Source organism: Felis catus, chromosome D4 (genome assembly GCF_018350175.1).
Source record: "Felis catus isolate Fca126 chromosome D4, F.catus_Fca126_mat1.0, whole genome shotgun sequence".
NCBI classification, from domain to species: Eukaryota; Metazoa; Chordata; class Mammalia; order Carnivora; family Felidae; genus Felis; species Felis catus.
The window spans coordinates 13,082,879-13,104,290 of NC_058380.1; the positions used below are offsets into that span (position 1 = coordinate 13,082,879).

General features: G+C 44.5%; 1 protein-coding gene across 10 annotated transcripts in view; it reads right to left on the reverse strand.

The window, feature by feature from the left end:
- Nucleotides 1-21,412, reverse strand: part of TRPM3 (transient receptor potential cation channel subfamily M member 3) — an 804,873-nt gene that overhangs the window by 23,674 nt on the left and 759,787 nt on the right. The window lies entirely within an intron of this gene.

Sequence of the window (21,412 nt, forward strand, 5' to 3'; positions counted from 1 at the left end):
CGTGGTGCCCACACCCCAACGCAGGAAGTCCGAGATGATTTTAGAATACAGGAACTGGGCACTAAATAACACTGGACAGTGAGAAACTGGTGACCTTTTCAAATCCCTTCCGATCTTCCTGACTCCATCAGGGAGAATACGTCACTTTGAGGGTCATATTTCTTTAACACTTCCTTCACGTTTGCTGAACTCCCCTATTAGTGAAAACTGGGCAGGCCTGAGGCTCAAACATCTGGAGAGAATTTCCTAACAATGTGGTTGCCATTGTGTTTATTTTATGGTTATCTTTTATTTATGTCAAATCATACTGATTTTTCAATTTATGGCTGTGATAAATTTTTAAAAATAATTTAGATTTTAAAAATAAGCCAATTTCACTAAAACCATTAAAGAGTAGAGCACATTTTTACAAAACAATGAGTGGTTTATGTGACTAACAGTTGGAAAATGCTGGGCTAGATGATCTCCAAGCCCATCTAGTCCTGATCTTCTACTACGTTATGGTTCTGTGACAGGGAAGAAAAGACCAGAATAACTTCTAGACCAGATAGATCATCTATCCCTGGATAGTGACCCTGGAGGTCACTTGTAGAAACCTTATTCTTCTCACTCCTGGCACACAAGCAATCAAACAATTAGCCCCCACTGTCATACATGGAAACCAGTCACCATGGGGGAGGAGGGATACAGATGACAAAGCCTTCAACTCCTTAGGGCTTCTGGTCTACTTGCTATTTGCACACAAGTTCAACCTTGAGCTACCTAAAAAGCACTATTAAACTGAATATGCCTCATTTTTAAATCCAGGGAACTAGAAAGCAGGATGTCACAAGCCTAGGCATGTTGTGTGTGAGATGTGGGTGGGGGAGGGGCAGGAATTATGGGGGAAAAGGGAGAAAAATTCAATTCCCTCTGTTATCTCGGTTCTGTGGCTTTGCAATTCTATACATGTAGCTTTATCTGGAGACAACATTGTCATTTTGTTGCTAATATTTGAGAGGCTTCAAAACCCCAACCTTGGTGGTTCATTATTTGGAATCAGGAACTAATATCAGGAAAATTCTGCGCACCTCTTGCTGGGGAGAGGCACAGCCTGTTGCACATGTCACTGAGTTTGTTGCCGTGACACACTGGATTGACTCCAATTTAGCTCCAATTTCTCTCCTCCCCCCATATCCAAGCTCCTTATGATGTGACAGTTTCTCTTACTAAACTAAGTCTTTTGCTCCTTGATTCTGAGTTTGGCCATGTGAGTTTCTCTGGCCAATGGGATGTCAGCAAATGTGTTCCATACAGAACCTAGAAAAAAGAAAAACAGAACCTCGAGTGTTTCTGTTTCTGCTCTTCTGCCCCAGTCAGAACCATGAGGAACATGCCTGAGCTAGCCTGCTGGAGGAGGAAACACACGGGCCTCTGATTCCAGTCACTTCTGTTGTTGGAGCTCAGGCTCTTCTGGATCAGCTGAAAGCCAGCTGATTCCCTGGCATGTGACCGAGCCCCGCTAAGACCAGAAGAACCTTCCAGCCAACCCACATCCACCTGAGCTCAGTACATGCTTATAGCTTCAAGCCACTGCCTTTTGGGGTGGCTGGTCCTACAGCATTATCAATAGGTAATGTCCATATCGATGGCCAATAGATAATGTCAGTACATATATACACGCTCAGCTTCCTCTGTGCTGCTCACAGCTAGGAGAGGCAGACTAAGTCTTTCATTCAGGTGGACAAAGCCCCAGGTTCTTCACCCTCCCCCTCCCAATCCCCAGTTCAGGGCCATTCCCATCATCACCCAAGGAGGAGCAAATTCATTGAATGGACAATGACAAATCAGACCCTGTCTTTAGAACTTACACTGAGGGACAGCAACTTTAGGGAGATGATGCCAGGAACTTAACTCAATTGTCACATGGAGTCAGACCATGTTAGGTATGTGAAGCAGGCCATCTGAGAGAGGGAGCAGAGAATGACGGGAGGAAGGAAAGGGGAGAAACGGAGATAAATGGATTGACACTGGAGGGACGTGGTGAGAAAAGCAGACGAGAGTGGCCGTGTCTTTGGACTCTGGCTTCCCCAACCACTTCCAGTTTTATTTTCAGTCAGCTCACGTCATGCTTTGTTTCCTGCCTTTGAATGTCTCTGAGGTTTCCTCTTACACACTTACAGCCAGTCTTTCTTGATTTAATCTGGCTTGAGTGGGTTTTGTTTTCTCGAAGTTAAACATTTTTCTCTAGTTGAGGATAGTCATTAGCACCTTAGAGAGAATCAGCATCTCAGGCTAGTAGTTTCATCAGGGAGGCCATGATCCAGAGTGCCGGGAATTCATGGCAGTTGGGGAGGGAGTTCAGGGAAAGGTTGGAAGGACAGAAATAAAAATAATTTAACTTAAAATTTTACTGAGGGATCACCTCATTCCTTTCAACATTTGCCTACACAAACTATGATTAGATGAGCTTTTTTCCTCTTCAAACCAACAATAGTAAAAAAATTCCAGAAAAAAGTCAAATAAATGATTTATTCGCCCAAATCTTTGTGCCACTGTCCACCTCCACTGTAATGCTTGACTGTGAGGCTTTTAAAAAAATGTTTATTTATTTACTTTTAGAGAGAGAGAGAGGACAGAGAGAGCGCCTGTGAGTGGGGGAGGGGCAGAGAGACAGGGAGAGAGAGAATTGCAAGCAGGCTCCATGTTGACAACGTGGAGCCCAATGCGGGGCTCGATCTCACGAACCGTGAGATCAAGACCGGAGCCAAAATCAAGAGTTGGATGCCTAACTGAGCCACCCACATGCCCCTTGGCTGTGAGGTTCTTGTCACAGCTTCTCATGTTGCAACAATACACCCTCCAGGAGTACACAGGCCGAAACAGGTGTTCCTTCCATTACAGGTGCAGGGAGCTTGACTCCATTCTCACTGCCTTAACAGTGCAAGGTCTCCCCATTTGGGTCCACACCACCTTAGCTATCATGCCACATGTTAAAGAATACGCTTCTTGTTTTTGTTTAAACACAGATTGTGGGATTTTTCAGAAACCCACACATCTGTTCTGTACGGTATCTGAAGGGGGAAGATCCAGGGACTTCTTCAAGAGGGAGTGTTTTATAAGAAGAACCAGCAGCCTCACATCGGGGATTTCTGTGCTGAGAAGGATTAGTCCAGTGAGCTGGACTGTGCCTATCTCTGTGTGGACATACATCATGGACACTAAGGGCTACCAGCTCCACAAAAATGATCCATGGTTCCTGCCGATTCCCATTGGATTGTGCCCCCAGAGTTATAGGACATCAAGGCAAACAATCAATGTGGCCCCTAATATTTAGTAATGCATTTCTAAGCAAACACAAGTTCCTGCTGACATTATTTATGAATTCTCCGGTAAGCGACAATGCAAGAAATCCATTTATACGCACAGCTCCTACTGGCCCTGCCTGCTGGCACGCTTCCCTCTCAGGGCCCCCAGATGCTTAGTGCCCAGGCTCTGATCTCCCTGCCCCCTCTCCTATCACTTTAGGGCCAGGCTTCCCACTTGTCTCTGTTTACTGTTAAAACCTGAGCTTTTCACACTTCAACGGATGCTCCTCAAACAGCAAAGAATCTGGATCGTAGTCCGTCCACCTTCTGCTCAAACCTAAACTCCTGTGGGCGAGCTCACGGGTTCCCATCACTTACTGCATGGCAGTAAGTGAGTCCAACTGTAGGCTGAATGTAAGCATCACTATGATTCTAATACGTGGTGGGGTGGGAGCACATCTCCATGGAGTGGATTAACAACTTTCTTCTCTCCCAGGCCGACACTGACACACGCCTCATAGGCGTGTTAAAAATAAGACACTCAGAAGTGGATCAAATGGAGAGGCAAGGTGGGGGGCACAGAACAGGGCAGGATGGCAAAACCAGTTTGCTCTTGATCATGGCTTCCATATTTTAAATAATCACATTACCGTACATTTCCCGCTAGGGGATCTACCCATAACGGATCCATCTTATAGACTCGTTCTTTGAAGTCACCGAACACAAGGCACTAACCAAGGGTGGGTGCAGTGTGAGTCCTAGATCTGATATTTTGCCATCTGGGTACTACTGACTAGGTCAATTAACGTATCTGAGCCTCAGTTTCCTCGTGTCTAAGCCTGACATCAGAATAACAGAAATAATATTAATGATGATGATGAAGATACGTGTCCAGCTTCTCCCATCATTCAAGCATTTATAGAGCCCCTACTATGTGCCAGGCAGTGTTCTAAGTGCTTGGGATACACCAGTGACGACTCACCAGAGATCCCTGCCCTTCCGCAGACTGTGCTGGGAGAGCAGTGGTGGTGGTGGTGGGCGGGCAGAAAATAAACCATGGCATAATAAATGAGTAAAACAGGTGCTATGCTAGTAGGTGATAAGTGGTATGGAGGAAAAGAGAAAGCAAGGCAGGGCAAGAAGGATCAGGGGGGCATGTGGGTGGCTGGGAGCCACACTGAGAAGGTAGGGGGGAACAGGTGAGGGTGTGGGTCAGGAGGCTTTCCGAGGACAGGGTGCTCCAGGCAGCAGGCACTGCCAGGGCAAAGGCCCTGGGGTAGACGCATGCTGCTGCATTCTGTGAGCCACAGGCAAACTCTTGTGTCTGAAGCAGTGCAGGGCACAGTATCTGGAGAAGAGGAAAGAACATTAAGGGGGGTAGGGTGCAACACACGGGGCCTTGGCCGGGATTCCAAGGATCTAATCAGATAATGATGAGTGCAACTATTTACCATAATCCTTACTGGCTCTACTAAAGAAACAGTAATTCCCCTTCACCCATTTTTAGCTCCTGCTTGACAGTTTCTTGTTCTACTAAGTAACGCCTCTCTTCGTGATTTTTTTTTTCTTAATTGATCCCCAATGTCCTGAAATGAAATAGGGACCAAACCCCTGTCTCCAGGTGGGAGGACTGAAGCCAGCTGAATTTTGGTCCCCCACATTCTGCAGCAGAGACTCTCAGACTCCCCTTTGCACCCACCCGTCTGAAAGAAATGGGTGATCATGAAAGCAGGTGCCTGGGCTCACAAGTTTTCTCTCAATCCCACCCACGTGAAGAGTTGTCCTGCCTTTATGGGCCGAACAGCAGTCTGCTTAGGGAAAGCTGATTCTAATCTGATTTGAGCAAAACCACCTTTTTTAGACAGAAGCAATGCTCACAGTGTGAGGCTGGGGGGGGGGGTGGGGAGGGAACAGGGTTCTCACTGATGGCTTCAGAACACAATCCTACGTTTTCCCATTACCACTACACTGTTCCATGGCTGCTTCCTCGTGCAAACTGCTGGACCCACTGTGCCAAAGGACAGGAAGCTCAGATATGGGAAAATCACCTCTGTTCCTTAAGTATCTTAACCTTTCCTGGCTCAGGACACCCAACCAAAAGCTGTAGCTGGCAGTCTGAAAGAAGTGTAGACAGTTTTACTGAGCAGTGGTAGACTTAAATTCACATTTCCTTTCTTTGTGAAGATAGGAAGGTTATTTCTTTTTTTTCTTTTTTTTTCCCTTAGGTGAAATAGATGGTTTATTTATTTTTTTTTATTTTGAGAGGTGTGAGGGGAATCCCAAGCAGGCTCTGCACATCAGGGCAGAGTTCGTGAACTCATGAACTGTGAGATCATAACCTGAGCCAAAACCAAGAGTTGGACGATTAAATGACTGAGCCACCCAGGTGCCCCAAAATAGATGGTTTATATCACATCCGCATTTTCCTCTCAGACTGGGATGCTCCCTTCCCCCTACCCCTCAACCAAGATGCTGCTGTTTTCCCAAACAACCGAGTTGACTATGTTGGTCAGAGTGCTGCAAAATAAGATGACTTCACTTGGTCATTGCACAAGATGCAAACTAGTGATGAGACAGCTCATATATATATATATATATATATATATATATATACACACACACACACACACACACAATTTTATATACACACACACACACACACACACACACACACACACATATATATACGTACATATACACACACACACACACATATTTTAAAAACACACAGCCATAATTTTTTTTAACAAGCTTATGTTTCATGAAGTTCCACTCTCAGTAATGCTGTGTGGTGGCATTTCCTTGGGCCATGCTGGTCTGAATAGACCTTCAGGGACATCTGAACACTAAACTACAAACAGTATAAAACTGGCTAGTTTCTGAGTCCTACATAGAAAAGGAACACGTCGGGCTCTCCCCACTCTCTCCCTTGCCTGATTGTGAAACAAAGGCTGTTCTCCGGGCTCTGGTGGACCAGCTTGTGGGCTACAAGCTTGGAGAATTTGTAACTGAATGTTCTGTCTTTCTGTCCCTGTATCTTGTACAGCAGTTTAGTCAAAAGAGGATGATTAATACACAGGCTCTGTGCTGCATGCTCAGTGATGACACATCTACATGTGTGTGTGGGCACAGCCACACCCGAGAAGACAGAAGAGAGAGGTTAGCTAAAAGAAAGTTGTGGGGTCAAGTGGATTTCTTAATTGCTAAGTTAGCTACATATGGATATAGAGGAGTAGCCTCCTGTGTGCATTTAACGTCTGACCTGTGATCAAATCCCAGTGTAAGATGCAATTCTACTTAAGGTGACATAAAACCAATGTCCGGTGGGGTGAACGATGACAGTGATCTTTGTTCCTTGAGGCCACGAGAGGACACGCCAACGTGGACATACATAAGGCTGTTTATCTATGACCTTTCAAAGAACAGGGTTGATATGGGTCTGATGAAACAAGTTTGAAACTCAAGTACGGCAAGGATTTAGAATTATATCGCGAGAAAATTGTAGTTACATCCCTCTTGGAGACGGGTGTGTCAGATTTTATGCCAGATGCTCTCACATATATTAGTGCATATATTTCACATATATGAGTTAATACTTCTTTTAAATGTACGTTTAAAAATATGTGTTTTTTAAAAAGGTAGTAAGGGTATAGAGAGGCTGATGGCTAAGACAAAATAGTGAAAGTTCTGCAAGAAACACTTGAGGATTTCTTATCTATTCATTTACTTTTAAGATTTCATTTGACAATTGGGGCGCCTGGGTGGCTTGGTTGGTTGAGCGTCCGACTTCGGCTCAAGTCATGATCTCATGGTTCATGGGTTCAAGCCCCGCATCGGGCTCTGTGCTGACAGCTCAGAGCCTGGAGCCTGCTACGGATTCTGTGTCTCACTCTTTGTCTCCCCGTCCCCTGCTTGTGCGCTCAATCTCTCTCTCTCTCTCTCTCTCTCTCTCTCTCTCTCTCTCTCTCTCTCAAAGGTATTTAATTTAATTTTAAATTAAAAATTTAAAAAAATAAAAAAAAAGATTTCATTTGACAATAAAATTGCAGGGACTATTCTGCATGTTTTATACATTTCAGCTCATGAAACATAAGACAAAAAAAAATATGAGGTAGTGTCTTAGTGAGCAATAGACATTAATTTCTCCCAATTCTGGAGGGTGGGAAGTCTAAGACCTAGGTATCAGTGGATTGGTTCCCCAGTGAAAGCCCTCTCTCTGGCTTGCAAATGGCTGTCTTCTCCCTGTGTCCTCCTACAGTAGAGAGAGAGGAAGCAAGCCTTCCACTGTCTCTTATTATATGGGCACTAATCCCATCTTGAGAGTCCTTCTCATCTCCTCTAAATCTAATCACGTTCCAAAGCCCTCATCACAGTCACAGTGGGGGTTAGGAATTCAACACATGATTTTGGGGGAAATACTTTAGCCCATAACAGGTACTATTATGTCAATTTTATGGATAAGTAAACTGAGGCACCAATAGGCAGTAACTGTCTCAATGACACATGGCTAGTAAGAGGCCTCAGAGCCTGAATTCAAACCCAAGATATTCCATCATCTTAGCTACCACATTGTCCCCTTTCTCATGATGAGGGAGTTGACAGCTATGTTAAAGTTGAATGTCCAGACATCTGCATATAGACTTCGCTTGTGTTTCATTCTTTTGTTTGGGTCAGTGGCTTCCAGACGGTGATGTCCACAGGTAATACTGTGTATAAAGACTCTGGAGAGTAAGTTTGACCATAAGTAATTTTTGGCCAACATGCTTACTTTAAGCTCCGCATCTGTGTGGATAATACACTCAGTGTAAATGGAAGATGTGTATTTATCACCACAAATATGGTGAAAGAAATGACAAAGCCCTGTTTTCATTTTATTGATTACCCAGTGTTGTTTATGGAAATGAACAAACCGATATTCTTTGGAAGGGGCATGAACAATTAATTCCAGGTCAGGAAGGACCATTCATGGGGCGTTGGACAAGATACTTCATCACACAGGCTCGAAGACTCAGTTTAAGTCCTCTTCAATTTAAGAGGCTGTTTTTTAAGCCATGGAAACAGAGATTTCCCATTTCCTCTGAGTGTGTCGATGGGCCCAAGAATAAGCAGTTTGCTCAGACATCGCTGTTTGCACCCACTGGGACTGATGGCTTCATTTAGCAACATAGTGTTAGGTTTGGGATCTCTGTTGAGAAAAGGTTGAGGACGGGCCTAACATAATGCATAATCTAGGGAAAAAGCCAAATCTTGTTTTGCTGTGTGTCATGAACAATTAGCCTATTGTTTCACGTTACTAGGTGAGTAAAAGAACTGGTTATATCCATGGTTGCCATGGATATGCCCTGCTGCAAATGGTCCCAGATTACAATATGGTGTTGAGTTGAGGAATAGCAGGCAAAGGGATTTGGCTGTACCAACTGGTGGAAGTGTGTCAGCATCTGAGACCGAGTGAGATGTTCACAGTCATGCTCATGTGCTTCAGAATCAGAAAGAACTACCATTGTTATGAGCCATATACAGGGCCAAGTGGGCAGAATGGTGCCAATAATATACTCATTATGGTGCCCTTTCCATTTAACTAATTAAATTTTCATATGAATGAATTAATTTTGGGGATACCTATACCTTGTTTATGTCTGTCCCAAGTCTAAGCTATATTTCCATGGAACTGACCCAAAATGTTGATCCATGAACAATGGTACCTAAGTTGCTCTATTTTGAGATTTAAAGAGATACAGAGGTTTCCATCGTTGTGTGGAATTGGTGGCCTGAATTACTTAGTGCTCAAGATTGGAGATATTTAAAATTTTTTTTTAATGTTTATTGATTTTTGAGAGAGAGAGAGAGACAGAGCATGAGTGGGGGAGGGACAGAGAGAGAGGGAGACACAGAATCTGAAGCAGGCTCCAGGCTGAGCTGTCAACACAGAGTCTGACGCGGGGTTGGAACTCACGGACTGCGAGATCATGACTTGAGCTGAAATCAGACACTTAACCGACTGAGCCACCCAGGCGCCCCAAGATTGGAGTTATTTTAGATTCTGAAACTCTTTACTTGTATAGAATCTTCTTGCCAGCCAATCCACAGCTAGCTTAAGATGTTGTATACATGTAACGATAATGGCATTGCATTTCTTAAAATGATGTAGTATAGATTTTTTTTTTTTTTTTGCTAATTTGGGTTCATTGGACATTAACATTAGTAAAGGTTTAGGTCATATTATGAAATGGAATTGTAAAAAGTTAACTCACCAGACAAACAACCTTTGACTATTTTTTCTTTTCTGACTAAGAGAATCCTGGTACACATTAAGTAGATTAAGTATAGGGGCATTCTGACATGACCACAACACTGTTGGATGCGGTAAATCTGAGCACCAAATTCCATGGGATGTTCCGCATGTCATTTAGATGTTGACAGAAGCCAGCCAATTGCAACTACAGTACTGGATTCCAAATACCTCCATCATTGGAATGCTTCTCCCAATCTCTCAACATTCTTTCTCTTCTTTTGCTCCCTTTTATTCTCTTTTATTTCCATGCTTATTTTTTGAAGAGACTCTGAGGTCAATTTTCTCTTCCCCCAGAACAACAGTGTCATTCACTCTGAGCTGGCCAGAAGATACAATGTCCCCCTCCTGCATGTCCCATCAAATGTAAAGCCCTGGGCATCTGCTTTGAGGTTTGACAGGGAAAGCCTCTTCTCTCCAGACTATCAAACTGCTGTGAAAGCTTGTCTCAGTCAATTCTGCTATACCACACCCGTAAACACGGGAGAGGCAGAGAGCACTGGACCAATGCTCTGGAGCCAGCAGCTTGGGTTCAAATCCCGGCTCTGCCGTTTGTTAGCTGTGCAACCTCTGGCAGGCCACTGAAGCTCTCTGGGCCTCAGTTGGCTCAACTGTAAATTGGGTGATATTCATACCACCTCAAGAGTGTTGCTGCAGAGGGAAATGAGTTGTCGAGACACGTAAAGCTTTAGATAGTTCCTGATATGTAGTGAGTACTCAATATATGCCAGTCATTTGTGTAAGAGGCCCTCTAGCTCAGAGGCCCCCGGCCCAGGCTGCTGAGCCAGCTACCAGGTTTCAAAGTCCGGGTCCACCTTCCAAATAGCTGTGCATCTGAGGCCAGTTACTTATTAGGTCAAACCATATGACCTTTCTACAAAAGTGGAGACGTCATAGCACTTAATCTAATATATACATTAGGACATTAGTTCTCCGTGCCTCAGTCTACTTGTCCATTAAAAACAGGGGCCATAGGGGCGCCTGGGTGGCTCAGTTGGTTGGGCATCTGACTTCAGCTCAGGTCATGATCTTGCAGTCCATGAGTTCGAGCCCCGTGTCAGGCTCTGTGCTGACAGCTCAGAGCCTGGAGCCTGCTTTGGATTCTGTGTGTCTCTCTCTGCCCCTCCCCTGCTCATGCTCTGTATCTTTGTCTCAAAAATAAATAAAAACATTAAAAAATTAATTTAAAAACAGGGGCCATAATCCTACCTCATAGGATTGTTACAGGAAGCAAATGAGGGAGCATCTGCGAACATGTGGGACAATGCTTGATATATAGATTCTATTTAAGTACTTGCTATTATTATTTTTGTTACCCTCACATCTCATTACTGCTTGACACAAACTGTCCCCAAGAATAGCCTGCTTATTAATCTCTCTTTTTGCTTCTGTCAATCAGCTTTTCAGTCTTGCCAGAAATGCCCCTCTTCTTCAAAGCTTGGTCTCAGTTCACCTGATTGACCCGCCCACTGCATTCTCTCCATTTCCACCATGTCTCCTGGCATTTGTATATTCACCGAGGACACGATGTTTTACATTAGCTTCCCGTGGTTCCCATGGCATCTTTGTCTTTTTCATATATTGACCCTGGAGTGTGAGGGTCCAGGGACATTGTGACATTTGTTTTGTGTCCTTTCATGTGATGATTATTTTATATCTTTAGAAAAATTCCTTAAGTTATAACTAAATGTGGGACCCCTAATGTCTTCCTATGTTTTTTTTATTTTTTTTTTAATGTTTTTTATTTATTTTTGAGACAGAGAGAGACAGAGCATGAACGGGGGAGGGGCAGAGAGAGAGGGAGACACAGAATCAGAAGCAGGCTCCAGGCTCTGAGCCATCAGCCCAGAGCCTGACGCGGGGCTCGAACTCACGGACCGCGAGATCGTGACCTGAGCCGAAGTCAGACGCTTAACCGACTGAGCCACCCAGACACCCTGTTTTTTTTTAAACAAGTTTATAAAAAACTTGAATACTTTTAGACTTACATAAAAGTTGCAAAGCTAGTACAGAGAATTCCTGGATGCCCTTACCCAGTCTCCTCTAATGTTAAAATTGTACACAACCATTTTACAATTGCCCAAACAGAGAAATCTGCATTGGTCCCTTACTATGAACTAAACTTCAGATTTGATTCAGCACTTCACCTGTTTTCCAGTGATGTCCTTTCTTTCCTGCAGGATCCCATCCAGGATGCTACGGTGCATTTAGTCATTATGTTCCCTTAGTCTCCTGTGGTTTGTGACAGTTCTCAGTCTTCCTTGCTTTTCATGACCTTAAAGGTTTTGAGGAATACCAGTCTGGCATCTTGTAGAGTGTCACTTGATTTGACACTGATTGTGATATCATTTGATATCTGATTCTCCCCTCCCCCCCCTCCCCCCCCCCCCGAGAATGATTAGACTGGGGTTGTGGACTTTTGGGGAGGAACACCAGAAAGGTCAAGTGTCTTCTCATCATATCATCTCGGGGGCATATGATACCAACATGGCTTCTCACCGGGGATGTCAGCCTTGACACCTCTGTTCTACAATTTGTACACAGAATTCTCTGCATGTTAAAGTTACTGAGAGACCATCCAAACATGGGAAGTTAGGTACATTGTTAAAATCACAACATTTTGGAGCACTGAACGGGCTTACTCAGTTGTTCCCAACCTTATCAGACGCAACACCTTTTTTTTTTTTTTAAATAATAAATATCTTCAAACGCTTGTTTACTATTCTGAGAAAAAATGTATGGGTGGTAAAATTTATCAGTACTCACAATCACAGAAAAGAATGTCCTAATTTTAATATAAAGGGGAAATAAAAGGACAGTAACATGTAATAATATTATAAATGTTCCCAAATGTAAATGCTCCAGTCTAACTATTCTGCAAGCTATAGTGCCAGGGTCAGATGCTTACATCTATATGAAGACTTCACGAATGACATAGCCACAAATGTACAGGGCTGATCAAGGACTCAAGTACAATGAGTGGCACTGTCCTTGGTGAGCTGGTTTTCTCCATGGTGAACCACCTGTGGGAAAGTTCCAACAAAATACCATTGCCCTCAATTTTCATGGTGTTTCATTCCTGGAAGAAATTCACTACTTACTAAAAACATGCAAAAATATTGTGCTTTTAAAGGTAAAATGGAGTTAGGCTCAGATAATTGGAACCGGGTTTTTCACTTGCATGGAAGCGTGTGGGAATGGGGCAGAGAAAAACACTTCATTGTAGAAATGTCCTGTGCATTGTAGGACATGTATCCTCCTTGGGCTTCACTTACTAACTGCCAGTGGTACCCCCGAAACAGAGAGGGCAAAAAGAAACACTCTTTGCATTTCAAGATGAAATTTCCAAACGATGGGGGCCATACTGCCCCAGCAGGGACCACTAGTGGTCTAGTTTAAGTCCATGTGCCTCCATTCACACCTAGGAGCTGGGCTCGGGTCCATGTAGCCAGCACAGGAAGGTAAAACTTCGCCTGGAAGTCAGGTGTGCTAGCTCCTAATGTGCATGATCTGGTGCTTGCTGAGCTCTCAACAGGACCCATTGGGAACCATGGTATTGATGCTGATTGATCAAATCATACAACTCACATCACCTACACACATGCCTACACACACCACCACCATCACCACAACTCAATTCCTGCACCAAACCCTTCACAGATTTTCCATTGAATGTAGGAGAATATTCATATCTTTACATTGGCCTAAAAGGCCCTGTACAACGTCACCCTCATTTGCCCCTTCAGCTTTATTTCATACGTTTTTGCCCCTTGCACATTATGCTTCTACCATGCTGGGCTTCTCTCAGTTACTGGTTAAGCGTTACCTCCTTCCTGCCACAGGGCCTTGACACATGCTATTCCCCCTCCCTGGCTTTTTTCCTACTTGTTGCCTGGCAAAATCCTACTTATTTTGCATAGCATAGCTTAAAAGTCACTTATTCAGAAAGCCTTTTCCTGAGTCTCCTTGTTCAGATGTTCTAACAGCATCCTGTATTTCTTGAACATACACTTATCAGAGCTTATGATTCAGTAATTGCGTGATTCTGTGTTTGATATCTGCTGCCTCCACTAGGCTCCTCAGGAGGCAGGAGCTTCACTGGCTTTACTCATTATTGTGCTCCCAGTACACAGCCCAGGGCCTGGAGCAGAGTAGGTTCTAAATCTCTGCTGAGCACATGAATGGATGAATAGCTGGGTTAGCTGTCTAGAATGGTTTTCAGGTTGGCTCAAAGGCAGGCGCAATGGGGCAAACAAAATCATGCTTTTTCACGACGGGAAGGAACAACAGATCCTTGGTTCTAGTTTGCTGTGAAGATAGAGAGCCATGCTATTTGAGACCATTGGTTTTGGCTTGTTTCAATAGGCTGGTTTTCAAAAGAACATAGAATAGAGGAGGCTGGAAGGTACCTCTCTGTGTAGACAATGCCGAGTTCCTGCATCTATCTGGAGCCAGCTTCCCTGCTGGAAGGAACTGGAGGCTTAAGTAACATCTCTGCAAGCTTTGGCTTTAGAAGATTCAACCCTACAAGTACCCCCCACTTCGTCCTTCCCCTGGTATTACCAATATCATCTTATCTCCAAGTAGCCCTAGGTATGGTGCCTTTAAAAAAATTTTTATTTATTTATTTTGAGAGAGAGAGACCGCACAAGCAGGGGAGGGGCAGAGAGAAGGAGAGACAGAATCCCAAGCAGGCTCCGTGCCATCAGCACAGAGCCCGAGGTGGGGCTCGAACTCATGAACTGTGAGAGCTGATATCAAGAGTCGGACACATAACCAACTGCACCGCCCAGACACCCCGATATTGGGCCTTTTAAAGTGCAAATTTTGTTTTCTTTCTTTCCCAAACTTCAGTCCTCTGGGTATCTATCCCTTTCCTTAATTTGGCACATCGGCACATCACCAGTGCTATTATTTATTAATGTTTTTCTTTGAACACATCACACCCTGACATTGACGCAGATTTTAGCTTCAAAACACACACTAATATGCATGAACTCCTGTATTTCTGGGGCTTGTTGTATTCATTTGGGAAAGACTGCTCTTTTTCTTAACAGTGTTCCAAGGCAGACCTCCTTACTGTCCTTAATTTGTTAAGAATGCTGATGAACAGAGAGGTTTGCTGATTTGCTCAAGGTCATAGAGTTATTAGCAGCGACAGAACTGGGATTCAGAGTGTCTGGTTCCTGGCTCTGTCCTGGGCTGTCCCTGTCACGCTAACTCAAACGATTCTTAACTGAGTTCTCCACCCACACCAGGCACTCCATAAATGTGAACCGCTATGGGACTAATGATCACTCCTCAAAGCAGACTCTTCTGTAAGGTTTCCCCCCCTTCTCCCCAGAGAATGTCATATCCAGTCTCTGCCACTGGTATCTGGGAGGCTAACACCTTTTAGATGGCTCTTCCCAATTTGTAATATTCTGAGCTGTCTGTGAGCCATGTCTCATTTACAAATGCTGCATCCTTCTTGTTTACATCACTAAGATGTTCACAGTTTTGATGATGAAGGCTATTCTGACATCCTCACAGAGCTAGGTAAATCTCCTCTCAGGAGGTACGATGTATTTTCCATGTGAGTGTCTAATTCATCCGTGATGATGCTTCTAAGAGTCGCAAAGGCATCACTGTCCCAGGGAGATAGGAAACCTTCAGTGAGGCCTCAGGATGGCTCCAACACTGGAGGCAGCTCCCTTCCTGATTCTGGAAGGCACTGTTTTCGGGAAGATTCCCTGCCCTCCTGATTTTCAGCATATGGTGGTTTCCCGAACTCCTGCAGAGTTGCTGATCCTGATTTTAAATTCAGTCCCTAACTTGGAACTAAGTCACCCATGGATCCCAGGCACTCCACCGTGACATGTCATACCAACTCCAGCTGCTGGAAGATCTTCAAGTCCGATCCCACTGGCATTCTTTCTGATCCTGGCTGAACACACCTAGATCATTCCAAACACATGGCTTTTGTCCTTGTTGTTCCCTCTGACTGGAACGTTCTGTCCCCAGTTTTTGCCACACCTGTTTTCATCATTTACGTTTCAACTCAATATTCTCTCTTCAAGGCCGTTCCCTGACCATCCTATGCAAAACTGCACTCCTAACTCCTCACCCCAATGACCCCCAAGTCTATTACTTTGATCTACTTTCTTTATGAGACTTATTATGACCCCAAAGTATCTTATTTGGTTACTAATGGTCTATCTCCCTCCTGTCCCCAGTAGGATGTAACTCTCGCAAAAGAAAAGGTGAGGACTCTCTTGTTTACTACTTTCCCTCCAGCGCCAAGCAGGGCACTTGCGAAGTAGCTACGTAAGTAAATGCATGACTGTGGTCCGGTCCCCACAGTGAGGGGCAGGGGGAAAAGGACGACTGTGGAATCAGATGGATGCAACCTTTTGTTATCATGGAGAAATTGGAACATGGGCTTAGGAGTTAGATAGGCTTGGGTTCCAGTTCCACCTCTGCTGCCCTGGCTGTGTGCCACAAGCAAGTTATCTCATCTCTGTTCTTTCGGCACATCAACAGTAAACGGGGACTGAACGCGCTGTAGTATATCATGTGCCTGGCCCCGTGCCAACCACTGTACTAGGATCTCAACAAATGTTAACTAACTTCCCTTCTCTTAGAAATGCCAGAAGAAACCCATGAAACTCTTGACAGCCTTTATAACACACTTGACAGCTAATAAAGAACTCCGGTCTCCTTATATTTGGTACAATCTGCTTAAGTACAACTGCCATACATTTTTCAAAAAGCAGTGACATTTTCAAAACTTGGTTATCTTATGTAGACTCCTGAGAGGGTGTACAGTCTTAAATCCACTGAAAAGAATCTAGTCTTTTAGTGCGTGACCTATTTGATAGAGGTGTCCCTCCCCTGTATATTCAATTACTTGCTGTATAATAGAACCGTGCACACCACATATAGTTCCGTAGTTGAACACTATGTTCCTCAGGTGGCATAAGGGACTTTGAAGTACTTGTCAGCAACTGGCTTTCCTGGAACCATACTCTAACCACTCAGTTCACAGTGGCATTTTACTTCTGAAGTCCTTGTTCAGAATATTAAAAAGGGCACGCAGCAGACTTCATTCCTTTGCTTCAAGGACTGTGATTTTGTAAAGCTGGACCCCGTGATCTACTCAGGAGAGAGTCAAGGGCTCCAGCAAATGCTTAAAAATGGTTTTGAATGTGGCCTGGAGGTGTTAAGTTGGTCAGTAACTGTAACTATGGAGTCTGATTGTGGGGAATTTAGTTCTCCTTCCCACTTCGTCCCAGATGGTGAGCTGGAACGATTGAACAGGACAATTTCACAGGACTTCGGAGGTTGCTCAAACTACTTTTTGTTAGTGCACGATGGTGCTTTCCTAGTTAAAAAAAAAAAATGTTGCTGACTTTTCTCAGCTATAAACTTGGCAAGGGAAGTATTGAAGTTTGCTAGACTTCACCTAGATCAGCTACACTTTTGCTGAATTCTGAATGATCAGTCAGGCCTCTGGGGTCCCTCATCTTTCACTGTAATGACAGCTAGATTTATTCTATCCAAAATTGGTGCTCAAGAGCAGGAGATGGGACCTACTCGTTTGTCATGTTGGCCATTGTGACACCATGATTGTGTGGTGTCCAACTTGGTCTTTGCTCTGAAGAGAGTGAACAGAGACGAGAGAGATGTGAAACCCGTTAAGGGGTGGCAGTGGGGGGCAGGGGCAGTGCACTTTGTTCCTGGCTTCAGGTTGTGAGGACTTGGGATCTTTTCAGATCTGTTTTTCAGGTCCTTGCAGATGTTAAAAGCAACTATCTTGTGACATTTCTCTTTGAGGGGCAACAAGTTGAATTTTGGATTCTGATAGATAAGGGTTACTCAACCTCAGTACTATTGACATTTTGGGTTGGCTAATTCTTTTTTTTTTTTTTTTTAGTTTTTTATTTTGAGAGAGAGAGAGAGAGAGAGAGAGAGAGAGCGCACAAGTAGAGGAGGGACAGAGAGACAGGGAGAGGGAGAGAGTGAATCCCAAGCAGGCCCCGCACTGTCAGTGCAGAGCCCAACGCGGGGCTCGATCTCATGAACCGTGAGATCATGACTAGAGCTGAAATGAAGAGTTGGATGCTTAACCGACTGAGCCACCCAGGTGTCTCTGGGTTGGCTAATTCTTTGGGGGGCTGTCCTGTGCTTCCTAAAATGGGTAGTAGCATACCTGGCCTCTATCAGTAGATGCCAGTAGACGTCCTCCAAGTTGTGACAACCCAAACTACTAGGCATTGTCAAATGTCTCCTGGGGACAGGGGGTGGGGCAGAATTGCCTCTGGTGGAGAACCAGTGGAGAATCTCACTGAGGGAGATTTCGTGGGCACAGGAAAACTTGGAGTGTTCCAGCTTCTCTTGGTTGTCCTGGGCTTTTAGAGCTTTGAGTTCCCTGAAAAAATGGATTTTTGATGGATTTGCAGACAGGTAAAGGATGAACTGCAGGAAAAGGTGAGAGAGGGTGGTACCCGAACGCACTTAATTCTCGCCCCCCTTCCTCCCTCTCTTCTGCACCTCTGCTAGTCTTCTAGCAGTGAACCGGGGGGTGGCATAGATGTGGAGAAGCCTGGCTGAACCGGACAAGCTGGGGCTGGGAAGCCCAGTGCCTGCAGACTGAACTGGGGGAGCCTGAGGCTTTTAGAACTTCAAGCAATCCCGATATTTAAATTCAGGCATCAGCAATTTACTGCAGGCAGCATGGAAGATGGTTTTTGGAGGCAGCCGGGCATCGGCTGGGGCCTTTGGCAAAACTGCACTGTAGGCAAAGCTGTTTTTGCCACCTCTCTCCTTGTGAACCTCCCCCACGCCCTGTCTCACTCTCTGCCCTCCGGGCACACAGTCGCCTCGTGCTGTCCTCTGGCTGCTCAAAGTCGGCCTTGCCCAGCCTGAGCCATCTGCTTCATTACCTGCCCCCATTTTAACTCTCCTTCCCTGAATGCTGATTTCAGCTCTTTTGGGGGTTAAGATTAAAGATTCAAATACCTCACACTAAGGGGAGAAGAGTCAGTAGGCTTAACCTATTCAGGGGATGTTTAGATTCTTTGAAGCTTGCTACTCCTCCTTCAGAAGACATTTGGGAACAAAGGGCTCTTCTCTGGTTTTTTTAGTTTTCCTGAAATGAGCCCCCTGGTTATATATTTTCTACTCACAGTCTCCCCACTCGGCAATCACAACCCACGAAGTCCATAAACCAGACTTAACTTAGAAAGGGGCTCCATACAAGGTGAGCTGTGAATTTCCCATAAAAGAAAAAAGAAGAGAGAGAGAGAGAAATCCAAATTCTGTAGCTTGGCCTACAAAGCCCTTTGCAACCTCCTCTCCATGCATTCACTCAAATGTGGTAAAAAAAAAAAGATGGACACCGACCCTGGCACCTACTATCCAAAAATGCATACTGTCCAGTGGGGGATATACATCCAATGCCACGTGTTGGCCCAGGGTAGGTCTAGAAGGCTTGGGAGCACCTTGTAGGGGGTACTAACCACAACGGCTGGTCCAGGGAGGGAATCTCTCTGCTATCTCCATATGTCTCTACCTGGCACACCTTGTCACCCCTCTCTAGCTGTGTACCTGACAGTCCCTCTGTCTAAATGCTTTCCCATCATCTGTCTGGAAAACTCTTAACATCTTTCGTGACCCAGCTTACCTGTTACCCCCAGGAAAATTTTTCTGACTGTACTTTGTCCTCTCTTGTTTTGCTTTGGCACATCTCCCCTTCCTCACCCCCAAATAAGTGTGTTCTTTTCTTCAGGCTTTATATACCCGTTCTATGGAAATACGTGTCACGGTGATTTTCAATGATCTGTTTACTTGTCAATCTTCTCCATTAAACTTTTTTCAAAGCCGAGGCAATGAAGTGTGTCTCTTTCTAGCTCCCAGTTTGTAGCCCAGTGCCAGGCACACAAAAGTGCTCAGTAAAAGTCACTGTATGAATGAACACATTCCAACCAGAATCTGGAAAATGTGATAGCAGGCTGTCTGCTTTTTTCCCTTTTATATTACATTGTGAGACATATATACAGAAGAGTCCATAAAACATATATGTCTGGTATAAAATGAAAATCCGTGTAACCACAGCCCAGGTCAAGAAATCGCTCCCTCTGTTCTTAACTCATCAGTGGATGTCATCAGCTTGAATTGAGTGTGTCAGTAAGCCGAGGACTCAAAATTCTGTATCTGACCTGAAGTTATTGGGGTCTCCTGCGAAGCATGTCCTCAGCTTGAACCTCAGGCCTGATACTTCAGATACCACCAACTTGGCCGGAAGCCAAGCAATTCAGTCAAACGTCACTTGGCAGACGTGGTCTGCAATCTCGCTACAGGAAGCTCTTCGCTCCACTGGACAGTATCTTGTTCGAGATCTTGAGCCCTTTGCTCCCCCCTCCCCCAATATTGAGGCTGCAGGTGTATCTGGACTCTGTCACATTTGAGAAAAAAAAAAAACAATTAGCATGTGAGCCTATTTGCTAACAGTTAACCTGTGTGGAGATCAGCCTTTATTTTTTGGTTGCTGTTAACACAAGCAGCTGAAATCTTGCCGTGTTATCAGAAGGGGGGTGCTCTGCTCTTCTCTGAGTGGAAATCAGCCATCTGCCTCACTGCGTTCGGTCAGAACACCGTGCCTCTGGAAAAGCCTGTAGTGACAGGATGCATGGTAACCACCTTCAGCGCAGCCCAGCTCTGAGCTCGCAGGGCCGTGTGCACAGGTCTTATCCAGTCCCGCTGTCGGGCCCCAAAGCTCCCTCTTCCTTCCCTAGTTGTCCCCAACAAGGCAGCACCTGCCTGTCTTTCTTCCTCCCTCCCTCCCTTCCCTCTTTCTTCGGTTCCTCCTCTTTTCCTTATCCCTCCCTCTCTCCTTCCCTTCTCTTCTTTCCTCTCTTCCTTGTAGCTGTCCAACAATACTCTCTGTACACAGACTACAATGATTTATTCAATAAATAGTTCTTGAACCTGGCTGTAGTTCTTTTCTTGATTGAAAATTCAGCTAAGTTTCAGCAGGCTATCAATTCTAGGATCCCCTGATTTCACTCTTCTTTCTGTGTGTGTGATGCATGAATCCATAGTCACTGTATTTAACTTAACTCGAATTAAAAAAAATGTGTGTAAAACAGATAACAACCTGATTCTCTTTCTGTTACTTGCTTCAAAGGGTTTCATTCACATACTAACTATTTTCTAAGCATCTACCATGTGACAGACACAGTCTGAGATGCTGAGGCCAGAGCAGGGAGCAGGCAGAGGCAGTCCCTTTTCTCGTGGGGCTGGCATTTTAAAGGGTTTTTATATTCTAGAACTGAGCTGTCCAATATGGTAGCCACTAGCAATGTGCAGCTATTTAAATTTATTAAAATTAAATAAAATTTAAAATCCACTCTCATTCACACCAGCCACGTTTCAAGGGTTCACCGACCACATGTGACTAGCAACTTGCCATTGGGCAGCACAAATCTAGACCAGTCCCATCATCACAGAAACTGAACTAGGATATTCTGGAGGAATTTGCCAGACCTACTACCACTCCAAGACTTGAAGAGATCCCTGTAGCAATCTTGTGAGATGATTTATTATGACACCAGATCATGACTCCTTTACATACAATCCTCCCTTTGAAACATGGAGCTTACATCCAGCATGCCTGGAGCCAGTGAATTTATTAATTTGAGCATCCTGTTTTTACTTACAAGACAGCTAAATCAGTGTGGTGGAATAGCATTTTGAAATACTCATTTTTCCCTCTCGTCTTTCAAGCAGGTATTGGCTCTGTATCAGGGAAGGAGGGGCTGTAGGGTAGAATCCAGAAATAGGCTTTGAGTCTCTG